The 22,470-nt window shown below is 42.4% G+C and overlaps 1 protein-coding gene across 5 annotated transcripts in view; it reads left to right on the top strand.

The window, feature by feature from the left end:
- Nucleotides 1–22,470, top strand: part of LOC115541566 (copper-transporting ATPase 2) — a 77,920-nt gene that overhangs the window by 40,944 nt on the left and 14,506 nt on the right. The gene's annotated exons all lie outside the window — the stretch shown is intronic.

The raw sequence follows: 22,470 nt of genomic DNA, 5'->3' as shown, positions 1-22,470 counted from the left end.
AAAGGACAGCTGATACAAAAAAGGCGCCCATTCATTCCTATGAAAACTGCTCAATGGCGCTGGGCAACATCAAGGAGAGATTTGCCTTATTGGGCGCCTAGCCAAGCCCTAGTGCATGACGTGCCGGATGCAGAAATACTCTTATTTTCTAGCATTGCAGCATCATAAGCGAGAGGTCTGAGCGAGCACAGTCGCATTGTTTACCGACCATGGAAGTATACGTTACTAATTCCCCCGATGATTCTCTATATGTGATCTTTAAATTACACTCCTCCTGCCATCTGGGCAACAATTATTATTTATATTATTATTTTTGATTCGTTTGTAATCTAAGATATACAAGTTTGTACCCCCTTGTATATACATTTTATTTTTTTATTTTAAAACAAAAATCATAATTAGCACTCAAGACTAACACGAGAAGTTAACAGAGCTTAGTGAGCGAGCGTACGATAATACGATACAATATCAGTGACATGGTAAATGCATGCTGTCTTTGTACTTTGTGTCATGCCAGATTAATCAAATATTTGAATGTCTCGTCAATCTGTCTCGTTCTTTCTCAAGTCTATTATCTTGCTGATATGTTAAACATCCAATAATCAACTTACACCCCCATCCCACTGCGTTTGATTAAAGTTGTAATGTTGTGTTGATTGATGACCAACTTTCACAATCATTTGAGAATGAGAACGAGGGAGGAGCTGAGTCTGACCGACTCAGCTGAGAACCGTGCATTCCATGATCGATTCACCGCTACCGGAAACTCGACTGAACGAACCAACGATTCTGAACGAATCTTCTTGGCAAACTGACCGACGACCGACGCAAACTGAATCAAGGAAAATAATCATTAAATTCATCACTAGTTTAAAATGAATTCGACTCCACTTTTCTTAACCGACGTCATTGCGTGACGGCGAGTATTGCTAACCTCTAGCGTCGTTTTACTACATCAAACGCTCTTTCGATGCATGTGTTCTTGTCCAATTGATTTCAATCAGGTTGCCGTCAACAGTGAGAATCACTTGGGTCGGACTTGGCCAACGGGAATATTTTAAGCGACTTGAATCCCAATTCACATGGAAAAAAAAAGAGGCTAAATGTATGTAGATGTTAAAATTGACTGCCTTTCTTAAATGTGAAGACTGACTTTTATTTTTTACGGTGAATATTGTTTGCTTAGTAACCAGCATAAATGAATTCATTTGGAATCAAATAATGTTTCTGGAATTTGTATCAATTGTATTTTCTTCTCTTCTCTTCTTCTGCTTTACCGTTTCTCTCACCGTCTTTACTGTAAACATCATCAGTGGCATGTTGCTTTAAAGGCCCACTATGCAACTTCAGGGATTTCTTCGCTGTTTTCTTGGTTTTGGCACGCACATTTCTCTACACAGCGCCCCCTACGGCTTCGTAGTAGATATTTCACAACACTGTCGTAACAACTCGTTGACGACCCTTCCCCATGCACTTCTACGCGAGCCATGTGCATTTGTTTTCAAAGAAGCCGGCAAATGTGTGGAGCCATGTCCGAAGTAGATGTTCATAAAGTGTAGGCAAGGTTATACATTTTTAAAATGGTGTATTTGTATTGCAATAAACACAAATCCATCCTTTTTTATAGTTGACGGGGAGAATTTATATCCTAGATTATAATTGTTATATCTTAGGTTGAACAGAACAATCAGTGTAAGAGGTTTGGCCAACATAATCTAAATAAACAAGAACCTGGATTCGGGGATTCAGTCTGTATCTGGGGGACGAGACAGACGAACAGCAAAACACCCATGGAAACAAAGGTGTTTATATGGTTGCAACCAAGCAAGCTAGAAACATACAGGGCTCACAACAATACGGTCGAGAAAACAATTTTTACAGGGCTAACAACAAAATGGTTGAGCAAACACATTTGTACAGAGACTATCAACATCAAGAATACCACGAAGACAAAGTTCACCCAAGGGTACTTTCATTTCAAAAGCAACACGGCCGAGTCGGCGTCTGATTTGCAGTCTTTTTCTTTCAGTTCACGCTATTCTTGAAAAGCTTGCCCAACGTTTACTCGTGTCTGGCCTCTCTGTCGGTCAGTCTCCCTTTTCTCTTCTTCTGTTCCTCCGACATTGGGTTTCTCTGTCTCTTTTTAGTCGGCTGATCTATGATGAATATAACAATCCCTTAGTTACTTGTGTTTATATCGAGGCGGCTCCGTGTTTGGGGGTCTGTGCCGTAAAGCACCAACGCCCGGAGTTCAGAAAATTGAACCTTCAACGCTCCAACGCGTGACGCTTAGCCACGATAGCCAATCAATGTGGAGCTTGACCCGACGTCACTGGCAGAGAGTAGTGACCCTTGCACAGAAGCATACGGCCGACATCTTTCTTTATTCTGGGTGGAAATAGTAACATAGTTACACCATTAAATGCGTTTATGGAAACACTTTTAGCGAGAAATGTGCATTTTACTTTCATAATGTTCGCTCGGTGAATGTGAAGGATGTTTGGTTTGATAGTTATGACGAAGAGTGAACGCTCCGTTCACTTGCATGGACAGAGTCTCTGGTTGCTAAGCAACCTCAACGTCTTGGCGGACTATTTCTCTGCTGATCAACACTACGAATGCTGGAAACACACCACACACCATGTGAAGTTATTTAACCCGATTATCGTTATTTATGAGTCCTTAGCCCAAGTGAAGGAGTTCAAGTACCTCGGGGTCTTGTTCGCGAGTGAGGGTACTATGGAGCGTGAGATTGGCCGGAGAATCGGAGCAGCGGGGGCGGTATTGCGTTCGCTTTACCGCACCGTTGTTACGAAATGAGAGCTGAGCCGCAAGGCAAAGCTCTCGATCTACCAGTCGATCTTCGTTCCTATCCTCACCATATGGTCATGAGGGTTGGGTGATGGCCGAAAGGACGAGATCGCGGGTACAAGCGGCCGAGATGAGTTTTCTCAGAAGGGTGGCTGGCGTCTCGGGATAGGGTGAGAAGCTCAGTCATCCGTGAGGAACTCGGATTAGAGCCGCTGCTCCTTTACTTAGAAAGGAGTCAGCTGAGGTGGTTCGGGCATCTGGCAAGGATGCCCACTGGGTGCCTCCCTTGGGAGGTGTTTCAGGCACGTCCAGTGGGGAGGAGACCTCGGGGAAGACCCAGCACTAGGTGGAGAGATTATATCTCAACACTGGCCTGGGAATGCCTCGGGATCCCCCCGTCAGAGCTGGTCAATGTGGCCCGGGAAAGGGAAGTCTGGAGCCCCCTGCTTGAGCTGCTCCCCCCGCGACCCGACCCCGGATAAACGGATGACGATAAGATGAGATGAGATCGTTATTTATATCCGAGATTATTTAATCTAACCCGATCTAAACTCTATCATGCACCCAAAAACGGCGGCGTTGGGGTTTCCTACCTCGGACTCTAGCGCAGCCACAGGCGCGTTGGACGCGTTGAACAATTTTTGTGACACACAATGATCAAGCGTCAGGTTAGTTGCGTTACTCACGTTATCCAACGCGAGCTGTTGGTGTGGCCGTACCATTAGTCGATTGATCCATGATGAATGCAACAATTGCCTCGCAACTGGCTGTTTATATCTAGCCGGTGTGTGTCTGTGCCGTAAAGCATTTTCGAAACTACAATCTGACTACATTTTCGAGGATACTTCCGCTGCGTCACATCCGGAATGTCCCGGTCCGAACAGATCAAGTTGCATATGCGCTTTTTCACTGTAGAGGCGACATGGGAAAATGACACACCCACCAATCGACCCAGAAATGGATGCAGAACCATCAGCATAACTCTCAACCTGCATACTTAATGTAATTTTGGCTAAAAAAGTTGCATAGTGGGCCTTTTAAGTATTGCAGCCGTAAAGGATTATGGGATACCTCTATCTCCTTTACTTGCATAAAGGTTGCTCAGGTATAAAACTATGCCAAAGGGGGGTTGAAGGATGCATCGAGGCTCCTTTCCTAAGCATTTTTTTAATTCAAACCACCTTTCCTCCAAGTATTTCTGGGTCATCTTGTTAGGTAAGGAAATTTCCTATGCAAACATGAATCGAGGGACCATGGACCATGGACCTATTAAAAAGGGTCCACATCCCGCTAAAACAGCTGCAATACCAGGCTTGGCCGCTGAGCACTGGTGGATTGCGGAAGTATGCACTGCTTCTGGGGCCCGTGTTCCAATACCCGTACTTCCATGAGTATACTTAAAGGATACGTACTCACTCAGTGCGTTAATTTTTCAGATGCGAGTGCTGTCCAAATCGAGTACTCCGTGGTGCACTAACCGGAAATTACGATCACGACTGCCGCCGCGGCTCCTCCCCCGCAATAAACATCCCGCTTTGAACGGTGAACTCTTTACGCCTAGCAGCTAAAGAGTAAAAAGCTATAAAAATTATAAAACCTACAAAATGACTTAATGCTGGCTATGTGGAAAATGCACTGACTTTGGCTCAGCCTGGCTCCGCCTCTTCCGCTACGTAGCTAAGATGGCTGCCGTTGAGTACGGAAAGTCATATTGTTTATATTGTATAAGTCACTGATGGAGGAATCGCAAAGGAATTCCCGGTCGAGGGGGTGTGTGTGTGTGTGTGTGTGTGTGTGTGTGTGTGTGTGTGTGTGTGTGTGTGTGTGTGTGTGTGTGTGTGTGTGTGTGTGTGTGTGTGTGTGTGTGTGTGTGTGTGTGTGTCAGGGATGGAAATGAACACCCGCCATTTGCGGGTGGATTTGTATGGTGCCCATTGAATTGTGTCACTTCACCCGCCACTGTGTCGGGTAATACTTTCCAGTAAGGTCCGATCAAATTTGCATATTTAATACATTCGTTATACGGCGCTGTGCAGTTCCACAACCATTACTGTCAACATCCAGCCCCCTTCTTCTTCTACGCCTCTTTTGCTGAACTGCGACTGTCCGGCATCCGGGATAATAGGGCACTCAAGTCTCACGCATTCGGCGTTTGACACACGCAATTCAACCCATGCACACGCTCACACGCCACACTTCTCACGCAGAGAAATTACCAGGATAGCGCTCACCAATTTGGGCCGCTATTTAACAGTGTTACAGGAAGGAATCAAATGGGTTTCCCGTACATAGGGTAACCAGACGTCCTCTTTTGCCCGGACATGCCCTCTTTTTGAGACACTTTTAAAAAATGTGTGGCGGAATTTAAAAATCGTCCGGGATTTTATTAAAGCCTCGTACATGTTCACATTGAATTTGCATTGCGTTTCTCTGGGTCGTTCACAAACTAGTTAGGCTACGCCCCCCCTACTCAGTTCTGTTCGCTTTGCATTGGTGGAAGTGAGTAGGGGGCATGGTTAAGTAGAGCCTTCAGATTGGACGGTTTGACTTACGCAGTTACCGTTGTGTATTTTTTTTTTTTACCATTCTTGTATTGTAGGGACAAACATTAACAAATTTCTCCCACAGGGGATTGATAACGTTCTATCCAGTGGCGATTTTGGTTTGGAAACTCTGGTGGGGCCCATGCAGGAAAATATTATAACGCAATCCAGAAATACCACATAGGCCTATTACTACCATCACAACAAAAACAGTACTAGCAAGTGACAGAGGGGACCAAAATTGCAGCTGAATAATGCCATCACTCAAATGCGAATCTGACGACATATATTAGGCTATTATAGCAATAGCACCACCAAATGGCAGCGTTCAAGATCTCACAATATCAAAACTCAAGAAAACAACAACGTGGCAACAATAAAAACACAACGGCGCACACCCTTTACACAGTAATCAATATACAAAGCCACCACTCACAATATACCAAAAAAAGAAGTATGGTTCAAGTTGTATTAAGTTTGCAGGCCACCATACTGTACAATTAACAATGAATCTAGCCTGATAGAGTGGTTGCCTATTCAGACCTGGATAATCCTGGGTGAAAATTTAAGTAAGTTTGGGCTAAGATGGTAATTACCTGTGCTTTAAGGACAGTGCTGTCTGGTCTCCTTTATGTGGCTGAGGTGAAACACAAGCATTTTTTTCCGCTTGAACCACTCCTGGTTGAACGATCTATTCTTGTCCTTTCCCTCTTGAATAATGATTAAATCCGTCGGGCGATGTGGTCCCAAACGTTTTATCTCCAACTTTTGTTCAAGTGCTAAATCTCACATGAGACAGATACTCAACACGATTCATAATTTAATGAATGAAACGTCCATTTGTTGTTATTTACTGTAATAGTAACTAACTGTAACAGTAACTACGTTAGCTAGCTAGCAAGATCTGATCGGCTCCCGCCGTAAACCCCGCCCTTTCTACAAATCAGCCAATGAGAAGAGCTTTGGGGCACTAAACTTCTGGCCCCACCGCCGAAACAGAAGCGGGCGCTGCTCGCGCAACAGCACCAGTTTTCTACACTGCAGCAGACGGGGCCATCTCGGCTGGGCCCCACCGAGCGGAACAGACGAGACGGAGCAACGAACTATTTCACACGCAACTACTACACTACAACAATTGCGTTCATCAAATTAAAACTGCGGACATGTAATTAATTATTAACAATTAATGTATTATTAACTTATGCTCAATGACATTTTTGAAAAAAAAAAGAAAAGTATAATCGTGCCCTGCACGGCAGCGTTCTCTGGTGGGGCCGTGCCCCACTGGCCCCTAATGCAAAGACGCCACTGGTTCTATCTATTCAACAGAAAGAAACACTTGGTCATACTTTACATACTTTACCACAGCATTGGCCAACTGAATGCCACAGATATATTTCCAGCATTGGACTGAATGCCACATAAATAAATATATGTTTTTGCACGCTTGCAACGTTTAAAAGTTCAGGGTATCAAGTTCAAGTATATGCCTCTACTTGTATAGCTTAAGCCAATAGCCTTTTGAGGCAATGTTTTTTCTGAATATTAGTGTTAAGGGCCAATAATGCTTACTATCATATGTATAGTTACCATGTCTGTGGACACATTTGTATTCAGGCACTAATTAGATTGACTTATGATGGTGTAGTCATGCATGTTATTTTATTGTTAATATGTCAATTCGTTTTTTATTAAATACTTTGTATAGATGCATTATCCCCAAACTTGTCATCGTAACACCTTTGACATTAACATGACAGATACCTGTGTATTGTTTATCATATGCGGTAAGAGTGTAACATTTTCAACTCAGTTCCTTGGTAGCACCTACTTACAGTAAGAATCACTTCTGATGGAAAAAATGATGTGGATGAAAAACACTTTTCTTATCTATTGTTACTATGATATTGTTTAAAATGTACGCATACCTTAAAAAATATATATAGCGCATAAAAAGTGGCTGGTAAAAAAGAAGAGTGGCTGGTAGATTTTTAAATCTACCTGCCACAGTGGCTGGTGGGCAAAAAAGTTAATTTCCATCTCTGGTGTGTGTGTGTGTGTGTGTGATTCTCGCTCGTTCGTAATTCTTACATCAATAGCCTACTCTCCAATAATATGCTATATATTAAAATTTAGAAACGGCAATCTCATACAATCTTTGTCAAGCCGCTGATTGTTTATATGTAGGGTACAGCTGGCTTGCTGTGTGAATATGCATAACTTTTCATTTATATTCATTCAAAATATTAATATAGCCTACTATTTTAAAACTAAAGAAGCTGGTGTTTTGTTTTATATAATTTGTTCATATTGTTCAGTAGTTATATGCCTACATGAGGCCGTAGCACAGTTAACAGACAAGCTGAGCTGGTGACGTTATCGAGTCCGCTGCTGTTCCAATGGTGCGTTCACACTCCTGGTGATAACGAGACGGCTCGTCAGTGATGACGCGCACGTTTACGCGTATTTCCGACAGCGACCGTTCATGTGCACTCCGGTCGGAATCTAGAAGTTCTTCTTCGTCAGAGGTATATATCACACCAAGAGGATTACCGCCACCATCTGTTTGGCGTGGAACATAGGTTCTGACTGATTGTCGGGGATCATGGAAGCTGCAAGAAATATATTGTTTGTCATTCGTGCATACCAGCAACACCGTGACAGATGTTTGGAATATCTGCGGGAAAACGATCAGGAAGATATATGGTGAGTCAGAAAAATCATATCAGTATATGTGTGTTCCCTTGTTCATAATTTTTGTATATTGAGAGTGTTGGTCTTCTCATTATTTTTGTAACAACAATAGGCCCAAAAGTAATGGCAGTATAGCCTGTTATTAAAGTGGGATGCAGTAGTCTAGTTCTATTTGCAGGGTAATAATGTGGTTGTTATGTAGGCTAAGCCACTTTGGTCAAAACCCCATGCCAAATAGCAAAAAGATAATGCCATTTATTATAGCCAATTAATGGCAATTAGAAAAATAAATGCAGAAAGGCAAAGATAATATGCTATAAAAATAAAGATTACAATAGTGCCAGTAGTTATGGGGGGCTCATTTCCAGACAAAGGGATGTGTGGACTTTTTCACTCATGCAACATCCAACCCCGTACACTCCTTTTGAGTTCTTAAAATCGGTGTTGTCTTTTTTGGTTTTGAAGGGATGCCCTCATCCTCCATCTCAGTTTGCCCACTGAGGTTTTGAAGACTGGCACTGAATGGAGAATATTGATGGAGATGGATGACAGTACCTTCCAGCGACACCTTCGCCTCACCAAACCTCAATTCCATTTTTTCTTGGATAAGCTGGAAATTATTAGGCCACAAAATGTTGACATCAAGAAGGTGATAATGTTCTTGTGGTACTTGTCAAACCAAAACTGTTTCAGGGAGCTGTCGGACAAGTTCGATATATCCCAAGGGGTTGCCCATAATGCCATTGTGGAGATGTTGGACACCACCTGTGAGCTCGCGTCCACATTCATAATCTGGCCTTCCGAATGTGAAAAGCGAGGAAATGCAGTGGTGTTCCATCGCAAGTGTGGCATTCACAACATCCTAGGTGCCATAGATGGTTACCACATCAGAATTCAGAGGCCACCAGTGAGAGGGGGGGACTATCTCAATAGGAAATCCTATTACTCTGTTTTATTGCAGGGTATTGTTGATGACCGGGGACGATTCATAGACATCTTCGCCGGGCCCCCAGGGAGGGTCAATGACTCTCGCATGTTGAGGGTTTCCCCTTTTTTTGAAGATTGGAGGGAGTCAATGGGAGAATTTAAGCTCCTTGGAGGCAGTGCCTATATTTGCAGACACTACCCATTCTTTGTTACCCCTAAGGGGGACAATGGAGCATTGAGTCAGTAGAGGCAGAGTGGTGGTGGAACATGCTTTTGGAGGTCTTAAATGTAGATGGAGGAGGCTTGGAGATCTTCAGAACAGCCGTCTGGATGTCATCGTGAAGATCATCGTCTCATGCTGTGCCCTCCATAACATGTGCATTGGGCTGGCGGAGGGAGCATGCAATGAACACCCTAATGGATGTCCCAGGCAGGGGAATGAAAATGCATTGGGAGAAGAAAGACCCATTCAAGAAGATTTTGTTGTTGTTGTTTTTTTTGTTGTTTTTTCCATTATGGAAGCATGTGGTTATTTTTGCAGGCATTTAAGAAACAATTTCTTCAATTCATTTCCCTTATTTGCCGGTATTCAAATAAAAAAATTACATCATTTTGTGACCCTTTGTTTGAAAAACATGAAATAAATAAACACTTTACAAAATAAATAACAACAAAATCAGGATCTTATTTAACAGAAAAATATCGAATAATAACAAAAAGTATCTACACATGCCTTCAATCCACCATTTCACTACTTGTCCAATAAGGCTTGCATCATCTTCTTAAAATCAGCATGGGACTCTTCCCTGAAACTGAACATTTTTAAACTGAACAACACCCGGAGAGCCTGACCTATTCTCTAAGGAATGAGGTTCCCTTAACGGAGCCTCCGGCCTGACAATTGTCACCCCCTTTGCCGTTCCAATTACCGGGAAGTCCACATCATGGTTCTTATCAAGAAGCTCATTAAATTGGCTATAAAATTGGAACTTCATTGTCCCCTGCCCAGTTGAGGAGTTATCGATCACTCTTTTGTAGGCATCTATTAATGTTGCCCACTTACGAGACACCTTTTCGTGGTCAAAAGTAAGGGAGAAATGCTCAGAAAGTTTCTGGGAAATGTCTTGCCAGAAGGCCTTCCGTTGCCCCCTTGTTTGCTTGACTCTGTCCGTAAACTCAGCCAGAGTTTGGGGGAGCTCAGCTTGGCCATCGGTGAGGTGGCCACGCATCAGGTCAATCAAATAGAGGGTTTGGTCGGTTGTGAAGACCTGATGGGGCTTGATGGAGGTGCTGGAGAGGTCTGGGGGAAAAAAACACAGCTATTAACAGTAACACAAATCAAGTTCTGAGGTCGCTTCATTCCCATACCAAAATCAATTCACACCATTAATATAGGTGACACATCTGTCTGATGTATCATTTGGAATAACCCTCCTGCGACATGCTTATCAGGTTAACCTACATAATAAAATGTATTTATCAGAGATGGGACAAAGTCACTGTTTAGCAAGTCCCAAGTAAGTCCCAAGTCTTAGCAGTCAAGTCCGAGTCGAGTCCCAAGTCAAGACAGGCAAAGGCAAGTCGAGTCCAAGTCCAAGTCACACCAAAGCCAAGTCGAGTCCAAGTCCAAGTCCCAAACTTTTTCAAGTCCTTAACAAGTCACCATGTACTTTTTACTTAATGTCATTATTAGGCTATTGATCATAGTTTCAACATATCACTCATAATGTACAGTGCAATTTCTTATCAATACAGTTATAATATGTTCAATGTTTCTGTCTTCAAATTGTTATGATATGCGCATGCGCCGAAATCCTATGTTGTCTCTGAGGAGAAGTGAGAGTGGACGCTGGGTTTGAATTGCTACGGAAGGCACCAGTGTGACCCTAAAGTTGGTAAAGCCACGCCTGACTAGTGCGGCATATGAGCTATTGTATGGATGTCTGAAAGGATTGCTTGAGTATATGCCAGTTACAGTATGCCACAATTTTCCTTTCAACACATTGTTTTATTTAAATATTAAATTTCAATGTTTAATCTGCATTGAAAGACTCTTAATACATTTTAAAGGCTTCAGCAAAACTAGAAGACCTGTTCAAACAACAGTCAGCAGGGTTGAAAAAAAAAAGAGAGAAGAATAAATGAATATGAACAAAGAATGAACAAAGTTACATTTGATTTGGTATCAACATAGTCAAATAATGATTTGAGAATTGGTGAACTGAACAAGGAACATGAATGGTTGAGTAATGGTGCGGCCACACCAACCGCGTTACTCGCGTTGGACAACGCGAGTAAGGCGCCTAACTAACGCTTGACCAGTGTGTGGTGGTTCAACGCTTCCAACGCGTCAACGCGCCAACGCAGCTAGATGAGTCCATGTCCATGCAAGTGAACGGAGCGTTCCCTCTTCGTCATAACTATCAAACCAAACATCCTTCACATTCACTGAGCGAACATTATGAAAGTAAAATGCACATTTCTCGCTAAAAATGTTTCCATAAACGCATTTAATGGCGTAACTATGTAACTATTTCCACCCAGAATAAAGAAAAATGTCGGCCGTGGCTGCGCTGGAGTCCGAGGTAGGAAACCCAAACGCCGCCGTGTTTGGGTGATAGAGTTTAGATCGGGTTAGATTAAATAATCTCGGATATAAATAACAATAATCGGGTTAAATAACTTCACATGGTGTGTCTGGTGTGTTTCCAGCATTCGCAGTGTTGATCAGCAGAGAAGCAGTCCGCCAAGACGTTGAGGTTGCTTAGCAACCAGAGACTCTGTCCATGCAAGTGAACGGAGCGTTCCCTCTTCGTCATAACTATCAAACCAAACATCCTTCACATTCACCGAGCGAACATTATGAAAGTAAAATGCACATTTCTCGCTAGAAATGTTTCCATAAACGCATTTAATGGCGTAACTATGTTACTATTTCCACCCAGAATAAAGAAAGATGTCGGCCGTATGCTTCTGTGCAAGCTCACTACTCTCTGCCAGTGACGTCGGGTCAAGCTCCACGCTGATTGGCTACCGCGGCTAAGCGTCACGCGTTGGAGCGTTGAAAGTTCAATTTTCTGAACTCCGGGCGTTGGTGTGTTGGGCGCGTTACTGCGTTTACGTGCGTAATTACGTGCAACTGCCGCGCCTAACGCCCGCAACGCTTCAACGCTTCAACGCGTGTACCGCGCCTAGACCAATGGTTCCCTATGCAAAAATGCCGATTTTCAACGCCCCTAACGCGAGCAACGCGGTTGGTGTGGCCGTACCATAAGAGGGGTAGAACGGTCATTTGCCACTGTAGTGTACTGTGCATGTGACAAGAAGGAGATGTTGGATTAGCTCAAGATAAATTACATTTGCAAAAGATCAGATTGGACAACAGTAGACGCGTTTACATGGCACATCTGATCCGCATAGATTTCTATGCGGCATAGATCTGTTCCTAAAATGTGATCCGAATGTACTGTATACATGGCAGTAACAAAAGTGTCCGTTATGTCTCTCGCGCACACCTGACACATCTCTGGACCGGCGGTGACATAATGGATGTATTATCACTATCGGGGATTTTAAATTTGATTTTAATGAAAGCACAGCAGGAGAGAGCTTTTCTCTGCCTGCTCCTTCAATTAAGAAGGAGGAGGACAGCGCAGCAACGTACATTTCTCGTCAGATCTCTATATTTACCCCCAGCTCCGCCGCAAACAAGAGGAATTTGGATGCGAGTCCGCAACCAAGACTGGTGGGAGAGAGTGGTCTTACGGGAATTAGTGACCAGGAATCCTCGAAGGTCCAATTGCGAACTACTGCAGCTGCCATCTCTCTAAGTTAAGAAGTATTTTAACGTTCAGCCTGCAAAAGTACTAGTAGTAGCCTACTCATTTACAGTTATCTCGGACGCGTGCGGATACTACGATACGCGAACACGTCATTAATAAACACCCATGTCCCGTCGCTTAGCAACCGGACACGCTTTCCGGACTACTTTAACGGAGTGATAACAAAGACGTGAATCAGGCAATAAATCCAAATTCCTTGACAGTGGTCAAGTTCGGTGTGCTTAAAAGTACCGACGGAGCTCAGTGGACCAATTGCGAGCTACTGCGGCTGCTCTAAGTTAAACCCCACTCATATCATCTAGCAGATAGAACCAAGTAACCTGTTATTCAGCACAGCTTTTTGCGATGTGAATGGATGAGTAGCCTATCCCAGTTATTTGTCTAGATCAAATAAATAACCATAGCATTGGTCACATAATCAAGATATTTGCCTGCAAGCAATTTATTTAGGCTACCTGCCTAGCACTACAACGAAATAAATATGACCGTAAAAATGGTCGCGATAGTTTCTGTTTATTTGACCAGGGAGCAAAGTGTTTGGCAGCATTTCAGTTCATAGGATCTACTTCGAACGGGAAATTAGGACAATCATAGTCCTGTTCAGTGTGTGATTAGTTTTGCAGACTTCACTCCATGCATTGCATGTCTGACAGTGCTTGCACACTGCTGCGCGGCAACCGCCCTGATAACCGGCTCGCTGCCGGGTTCAGCGCAGCGGTCTGAGGCCAGGCGTTTTCAAAAGCGGCTGCTGCTGCGAAAGTTTAAACACGGAGAAAGCGGAGGCGGCGAGTTGCCGCGCGGTGGTGTGAAAGCAGCTGATATCTAACAATATTTTTTTTTGACTCGAGACATGTCGAGTCATTACAAGTCAAAGAGGCAAAGTCTGAGTCAAGTCCCAAGTCAATAGCAGTCAAGTCTAAGTCGAGTCGCAAGTCATGCGTCATTTTGTCAAGTCGAGTCTGAAGTCATCAAAATCATGACTCGAGTCTGACTCGAGTCCAAGTCATGTGACTCGAGTCCACATCTCTGGTATTTATCGCCACTACAACAGAAATGCCATGCCAATGAATTGGAGTTCAAGTAGCCTACTTGAAACGCATGCAAATGTCTCTGAATTATATTTCGCTTGATAGAATTGGAGACCTTTCATTTCACTGTAAAACATACACTGTAGTTCTGTTATGAAAATATTATGAAGTGTTGGACTTGTTTGTTCACTCACCTTGTGGTAGTTCCTTAAAGGCATACGGGACAGGAGCCCTGAAAGGTGAGGACGGGAAGCGTGTGCTGGTGCTGGCTGTGGCACTTGTGCTGGGGTGGGCTGTGGCACTGGTTCTGGTGCTGGCTGTGGCACTTGTGCTGGGGTGGGCTGTGGCGCTGGTTCTGGTGCTGGCTGTGGCACTGGTGCTGGGAGTGGTACTGGTGCTGGCATGGGCTGTGCCAAATGGTAAACGACGCACCAAAATCGCTCTTAATTTTACAGCCCAATCCTTAGCAGTGTAGAGGTCAGTTTCCCCTGGTCTTTGATATAATGTTTGGGTGATGGGATGATGAAGGCTTGGGTCCCAGAAAAGCTGCAGTTTTTCATCCATGTATACTGAAAGAGATTTAAACTTTATGTAAATGACAGATGTTGTAGCAGCCATTGTACTAAACAACCAAGCCTACAGATTGAACCCTTCCCATTACCTCAATAGCCTAAAATCCCTGCATTGGCTCCCAATAAATTACAGGATTTACTTCAAAGCACATGCTCATAATTCACTAAATGGGATGAGGATCATCCATACAAACTGCGCAGTCAGGTGCTTCTCAGTCGGACAGTGCCTAATAGGAATCACACCAGGGTTTATTTATCAGATAAAAACAGCCAGAAGTAAATGCCTTTATTTCCTTGTAGCCTATGAATCTACTATCCTTTTGCTTTTATTTATGAGAAGCACATACAGTATTGCCACTGTATGGAGGGCTACACTTGCCCTTATCTACAGCTGGTTTTACAGTACACAACCTTTAAAACTGAGCAAAGTCGATGGCAACAGACGGTTACAACGTCAATCAATAGTAAAGTGTAGACATGGCAAAAAATATGTGATATGATGGTTGATTCTTTTATATTGAGTCAAACTTTCTCACCGTTCAAAACTTTTGCGTTGAGGTCCGACATGGTCATGCGCATCACTAGTAAACAATGAGTCACCATACGTCATCAACTGGGCAACTCTGTTAACTAAATTTGGCCCCAGTTGCCGAACGGAAGTAGAATCATAACAGCGTCATGAGGTGGCGTTCACGCGAACTTTCCGACGTCGCAAAAAGGTTTTTCCCATAATTCCCAGCGATGTGAACGCACGTCAATTGCAGGTACGTACTCCCGTCCTCGGAAGTGTTTACCTGAAGTCCGGACTTGCCAAGTACGAACTTCCAAGTCCGCGAGTACGTAGAACGCGTACTAGGAATTGAGAAACGGCCATAGATATATATATTAACAGAGAATGTCTAATATGAGGAGAATGGCCACTCGCTGGTTAGTTCCGGTTTTCTGGACTGGTTGCAGTAATAATCTCTGTCCACGCGGGGCGCTCACAGGCGAGTCCAGAATGAATGGGAGCCTATGGGGTTTTATCCTCAGAATCCACTTTCTCACGAGGTAATTTTTTGTCAAGTAATTTCGTTAAAAACATGCGATGACGTCACACATTGTCATACTGTCGGAGGTACTGCTTTACGGCAGTTTCTTAAGCACTTCCGCATTTCCCCACAACTATAACACCAGCTGTTGGAGGTAAGGCATTTTTTTGCTTAATACACTAGTTAGAGTTTTAGTGAGCCAATGTAAAAAAAAGAAATGTGCAAATGTTTTACATATGTATGTTACTCACATAGAGTGTTTTTTTTAATCCTCACTAGTGCGGATGATAAAGCTTTTTTTTTTAGTAACGATTATGAGCTATTTCTTTCTCCTGAAATAGAAACCTGGATTAGAGTCATCATTTTAACACTGCATCAACTTAGTTTACATCAAACAATCTCCTAGAGAGCAGTGTTCTGTTGTACTCCTCCTCATGCCTCTTCCTTTCTTGATCTCTACAGTTGGACCTTGATGCTGTGACAACGGACAAGTCTTCTTCCTCTGTCCTTTTTCTCTGCCTCTGTTCAGTATGTTCAGTGTTGTTAAATCATTTCTCTTTTCTTTTTTTTATTTACTATTAGTTACTGTTCTTATTGTGTTCTTGTTAGTGTGATGTTTTAATAAACTGGCCTGTTGCAATGTTGGTATAATGTTTGTATAATTAAGCAATAGATCACGCCAGGCTGTGTTATGTGCTCATTATACCACTGTTAAGGGGCGTTGTCCGGCCCGACGCGCAGCGGAGGGCCGGCGACCCCCTTCACAGTGGTATAATGAGCACATGCCAATGACTGAAGTGATCTATTGCTTTTATACAACGGTTACTGTTATGGCGAAACGAAAGAAATAGACACACTACATTTAAAAAGAAACCAAGAAAGTCAAAGTAGCTGTTTTATTAAAGCCTACCAAAAAGTAGTCCCTCCTGGCTGCCGCTATGCATCGACGGTCACTATGCAACACACTTTAGCGTCCCTCCGAGAGAAGGCTCCGATAGAGCGGTTCGCCGGCAATTTATCCTATGGAGCAGTTCACTCGCCGATTTTAGGCTTCTGTGAACTGTGCTATTGCTTTTATACAACTGTTAAAATTATGGCAAAATGACTCCACACACACTAGTAAAAATACGGTTGTATTCTTTGACACTTTCCACTTCAAGGCGCGGAGTGATACTTTCACAAAATGATTGGGCGTCATAGCAGTTATGTATAGGCTCATTATACAACAGTTAGGAACCAATCAGATCGCTGGATTCAGGCCCCCCGTTGTATAATTACTGTTATACAACTGTTACTGTTTCAATGTGACCCAGACCATATTTCTCATTTAACAAACATGTGTAGCTTATAATGTGTTGCAGGGCAGAGCAATTATATTCAATGGCTTAAAACAAACCCATCTGTAAAGATCCATGAATGCATAGAAATCAATGACAAGTGGTGTAGATGGTTTTCCCTCTGTGCAAGGTCATTAGCCCAAGTCCTACCAAAAAATTACGACTGTAATAGCAGATGTTGAAGTTGTTAAATCGTTAACTAACAATTTGTATGGAACAATCGGTTAAGGTAAATTAAGTGCTTGAGTCTCGACACTATAGAGAATGTGTAGCGCGCAACTTGAATAAGCCATGTGCGATTTTAACGGGGCTCCAGCACAACTTTCCTTATCAGGTGCAGCCTCAGGTAGCCTAGGACCATTCATACAGGAGCAAGCGAGAACGTTACCTTTTTCTGTCCTTGGGAAACGAAAAGACGGACAATCCGTTTCCACTGTTACTGCAGTTTATCATTGCACATTTACGAGGCATTTCTTTTTTAAACTATCTTTATTTTCGAAAAATAGACAATGACAGATTAAATGATATTGAGCGGGACATTGACTGTATTATTTAAGGTGGTCATACCGTACCTACCATGTATATAACAAATTGAACACAAGAAATGGAAGAAATTCCATTTATGCCCATGTACTTTCACCATACGTAACTATACAACAAATAAAAGGGCCTGCAGGAAAATATAAATACAGTACGCAAAAATTAACTTCGACGGAAAGTCCTTAAGATAATGTTTCTGATTGTGCTTCAGCTTCAGATGCCGTCAAGAAAGGTCTCTGGTCGTAATCAGTCGCAAGTCCGTCCCTGACCAATCAGCATTCATTAGCAGAATGCTAGCGTGTACGGCCAACAACGGCCCAAACTGTAAGAAATCGAAAGGACATAAGTGCTCATTCATTCGACTTTTGAACTATAATCTATATTGAACTTGCGGAATCTACAATAAAATTTGCGATATTTCAACGACAAGCAGGTGAAAGAGACATATTTAGCCGTCTAGCCCCATAGACTCCCATTCAATCTGGACTCGCCCGCGATCACCCCCAGTGGATGTCGGATGGAACTACAACCAAGATCGGTACAATGGGGCGTATAGGAAGTGCCCAGGCTCTTCGTAGACGGGCTCTGATATTAACTAGATGCCTCGTCCTCTCTGCTGGCCAATGGAGTCGAACGTCACCACTGGCGGCCATCTTACCACAGTAAGCTGCTCCCCCATAACATTGTGTTGGTAGTGGTACATGTACTTTTTAAATAACCATAACTTGCTCAATTTTCAACCGATTTTCAAACGGTTTGGTTTGTTATAAACGTCAGAGATGTAGTTATGACACTGCATACTTTCGATAGAATAATGAAAAATAGAATAATGTTCTAAAATAGGTACAATATCATAATCACGTTAATAACGTTTGTATTAAACCAAACCGTTTGTAAATCGGTTGAAAATTTAGCAAGTTATGGTTATTTAAAAAGTACATGTACCACTACCAAAACAATGTTATGGGTGAGCAGCTTACTGTGGTAAGATGGCCGCCTATTTTTAGTTTAGTTTAGTTTATTCATGCTAAGGTGCCGGACAATACAAGAGCACAAACATAATACATACATCCAACATGCATTAACAACAACAAAGATGGCAGCATGAAAAGGCGATCCCTAAGAAGCAAGAAATGCTTGTAGCGGGGACCCGTGACCCCCCCCACACACACACACACACACACACACACTCACATCCATAGCCTCATCCCAGGCACACACTTCCACAGAGAACACGACACATACATCTCGCAGACACACTGTCAACACTAGGTTGTAACAATACATTCCACCACCGTCATATGTAGGTGGATAACAGCTTCTGTTTTAGATTTTTTTTGAAAGCCAAGAAGGACTGGGACATTTTTATGAAGCCTTCAAGCTTATTCCATGTCTGTGGTCCCCTGGAAACAATACTCAGGCTAGTGCTCTTCAGTTTTCTTACTTTGCCAGTAATCAAATGTTTTTTTCCTGGTATAGTGTGTGTGCAGTGGACGAGAGATAGGTACAAGCTCACATAGGCGGGCGTTCATATTATTTACCACCTGGTACATTGTGCATGCATTGTGATAGGTGTTGATTTCAGGAAGCTTGAGGGGACCATGATGAGTGGAACAGTGAGGCAGTTGGAGCATTGAATTTTGACCATGATATTGCACGTATAATCTTTTTCTGAAGGGACTGTAACTTTAAAAGATGACTAGGATATGTATTGCACCAGATGATATTGCAGTAGGTGATGTGGGGTTCAAACAGATTTATACAGTGTAAGGAGCGTTGAAAGTGGGAGGAAATGTCTTATTTTGTAAAAAAAGTCCAACATATTTGGAAAGTTTATTTAATAATTGATGAGTGTGTCTTTTAAAATTGATAAATTCATCGAGTTCTACACCCAAAAACTTAGTTGATTTTACTTTTTCAATGACATGGCCATTGATAGAGAGACAGGTATTTTCCACCTTGTATTTTTTGTGGAACGAAATATAATGTAGTTTGCTTTATTGATATTTAGTGATAATTTGTTGCACTTAAACCAAGTGTCCACTTTTAACAGCTCCTTGTTTGCAGTTTCCTGCAAGACAAGAATATTTTTGTGAGACAGGATCAAGTTGGTATTATTTGCAAATAACACTTTATGAAAGGCATCAGAGACATAGTCTAGGTCATTGATATAAAGGGTGAACAGGAGAGGTCCGAGAATGGAACCCTGGGGGACCCCAAGAGTGACCGTTTTCTGTACTGATCTATGGTCATTTATAAGTACTAACTGCTCTCTATTCTGGAGATAGCTCTTGAACCATCTCCATGCTGTGCCTCTGATCCCATAATGCTGTAGCTTGCCAAGTAAGATATTGAAATCGATAGTATCGAATGCTTTCGAAAAATCCAGAAATATCCCAATAGCCTGTTTGTTGTTGTCTATGGCATGCTTTGTGTCTTGAAGCCGTACTGAGAGGGGACAAGTATGTTATGTTTATCAAGGTAGCCACTCAGCCTCTTGTGCACTACCTTCTCAAATACCTTAGAGAGTGTAGGCAGGATTGATATGGGTCTATAGTTGTTTGTCATTTTTATCTCCTGATTTATAGATGGGAATGATTCTTGCTGTTTTTGCAAGTTTTGGTACGATCCCATAGAACAGGGAGAGGTTTACACAGTAAGCAAGTGGCTCTAGGATGAAATTTATGATGGCCTTAAGGATAACACTACTTATTTCATCATCTCCTGATGTCCTTGAGTTTTTCATCTTCCCAATGATCGTACGGATTTCATTTTGATCTGTTGGGCGCATGAAGAATGAGTTTGGCTACTCCCCATATAGATATTGGGTGAAGGACGCTCCCAGGGGTGGGCTAATTTTGCTAGCTAGATTCTCTCCAATGGAGACAAAATTGTTATTGAAACGGTTTGCAAGGTCATCTTGACCATAAGAGCTACCAGTGTCAGGGAGAACTGAGTCTTTCCTGTCCCTACCAAGGGCTCTATTGAGAACCTGCCACGTTTTCTTGGAATCCCCCAGAGATCGTTTGAGGCAGTCGATGTAATGCTCTCTTTTACTTTTCCGGATGATATGTGTGAGTTTGTTCCTAAATTTGGTGTAATTTTCCTTGTTAGTATCATTAGGGTCCTTTATGTAGCATTTATAGAGTTTATTTTTGTGGTTGATAGATTTTAAGATACACTGTGTCAGCCATGGCTTATGGACTTTAGTACTGCTTACAACCGTCTTTTCAGGGATGGTACAATGGATAGAATCAGTTATGATATCAGTAAGGGAATTGTATGCAGAATCGGGATCACTGGAGTGATAAATAGCTTCCCAATTTTTGTTTTGTAGGTTTTGGCACAGTTGGTTTATTGTTCTTTCATTTATGGTTTTAACTTTTGTTTTCTGGGTTGGAATTAAATGTTTGGTCATTAGATCAATGGATACCAGAACAGGAAAATGGTCAGAAATGTCGGAGATGATTACTCCAGATGTTAAGCTCGTAATTGGTATGTTGGTGATAATATTATCGATGATGGTCTTAGTATATTGTGGGACTCTGGTAAAAGTCTTAACAGTAGGAAAGAAGGAATATGTGTGTAGGGTGTTAATGAAATCATTTTTTACCCTATAATTTTTTGCTATATCAATATTGAAATCTCCAAGTATTATGCATTTTTTTTTTGTTGCTATTTAAATTAAACAAGAGTTCTTCTAGTTTCAGCCTAAACAAGTTAAAATCTGAATCAGGGGGACGGTAGACCACTCCAATTACATATTTCTTGGTATTACTAGTCTTGATCTCAATGAATAGAGAGTCTGAGAGACCATCATCGATATTCAAATCCTCACACACTCTAGCGTTGAGCTTGGACCTCACATAAAAACAAACACCACCTCCAATTGTATCTGATCTATTTTTGTTGATGAGTCTGTATCCCTCAATGTTTAGAGATTCTATGTGTGATCTCTCATTCAGCCATGTCTCACTACAGCCCACCACATCAAATCCATGGTCAGTAATAGTCACGAGGGAAACTAAATCATCGTGATGTTTTTGCAGGCTTCTAGTGTTTAAATGGAGAAGAGAGAAGTTATTATTGTTAAGGATGTGTTTCACCTGGTCGGGAGAGTAGCTTTTGCAGTTTAAACTATCCACATAGTCAACACAAGGATGGCTATCATCGCTATTTTTCAAGTATTCAAATCCCATAGACATATATCCAAACCACTGTATATAAAGGCTATGCTATATAAGGGCCACAGATCAAAAGGTGGAGTCATATGATCTCCTGCTAGGGATAGTGACCAGGATAATGTCCAGGGGGTAAAGGAGGCAGTACAGAAGACTAGGGCATGCACCAATGGTATTAGCTCCAACATCAAGTCAGTAGTTATGACCACATTCCATTTATAGTCCAAGGTGTAATGTAAGTGTGAGAATCCAAGGCATTCAATGACCAATAGTCCAATACTTTTCAAGCTTGTGTAACCAGGTGTAAGAAACACTGTTAATTTAGTACCATAAAAGAAGAGAGACTGTTTACTTTAATTATCTTATTTATTTTGAATGCACCGCTCAACTCGCATGGTCCCACGTAGGGTACCTAGTTCTCAGCAGCCAATCAGAAGCTACGCAGGCCACGCTCAGCCTGTCGGCTCGGAGAGGAAGTGCAGTCGCGTTGCTCTTCCAGTCTTTTCGGATCTCAGCCAGAGAAGCGAGGGCAGCTGTGTGTTAAGGAGAAGAGGAAAACCAGAGAAAAAACCCAGAGTGAAACCTGTGAAAAAGGAAAAAGAGTCGGAGCACTTACCCAGTGGAGGTCCGGAGCCAAGTGGCTGAACGAAGGAGAGTTACGTCGTTAAGACGAGTTAATTATCCGATGAAAAGATAGCTTGACGCTTACCGTCGTCGTCCATGCTAATGCTAGCTCTGAGCTTAGCAAGCTAACTGCTTGCCTGTCCTCCGGAGAGATGCTACGAGGTTCGGCATCGGCATGCTCCACCTTGATACACAGAGCAACAGTGAGAAATTTGCTCTTTAGCTGCTCTGGTGCTATTTTCCTGTTGTTTTCCGTGTGCTGAAGGAAAGCAGTGGTGATATTAGGGAAAAAATAGTAATTTGATATGTTGTGAATGTGATGAATATAAAACAATAGTTT

This window comes from Gadus morhua, chromosome 4 (genome assembly GCF_902167405.1).
Source record: "Gadus morhua chromosome 4, gadMor3.0, whole genome shotgun sequence".
NCBI classification, from domain to species: Eukaryota; Metazoa; Chordata; class Actinopteri; order Gadiformes; family Gadidae; genus Gadus; species Gadus morhua.
Note: the sequence above shows the minus strand (reverse complement) of the source record. Positions and strands in the feature narration are given on the sequence as shown.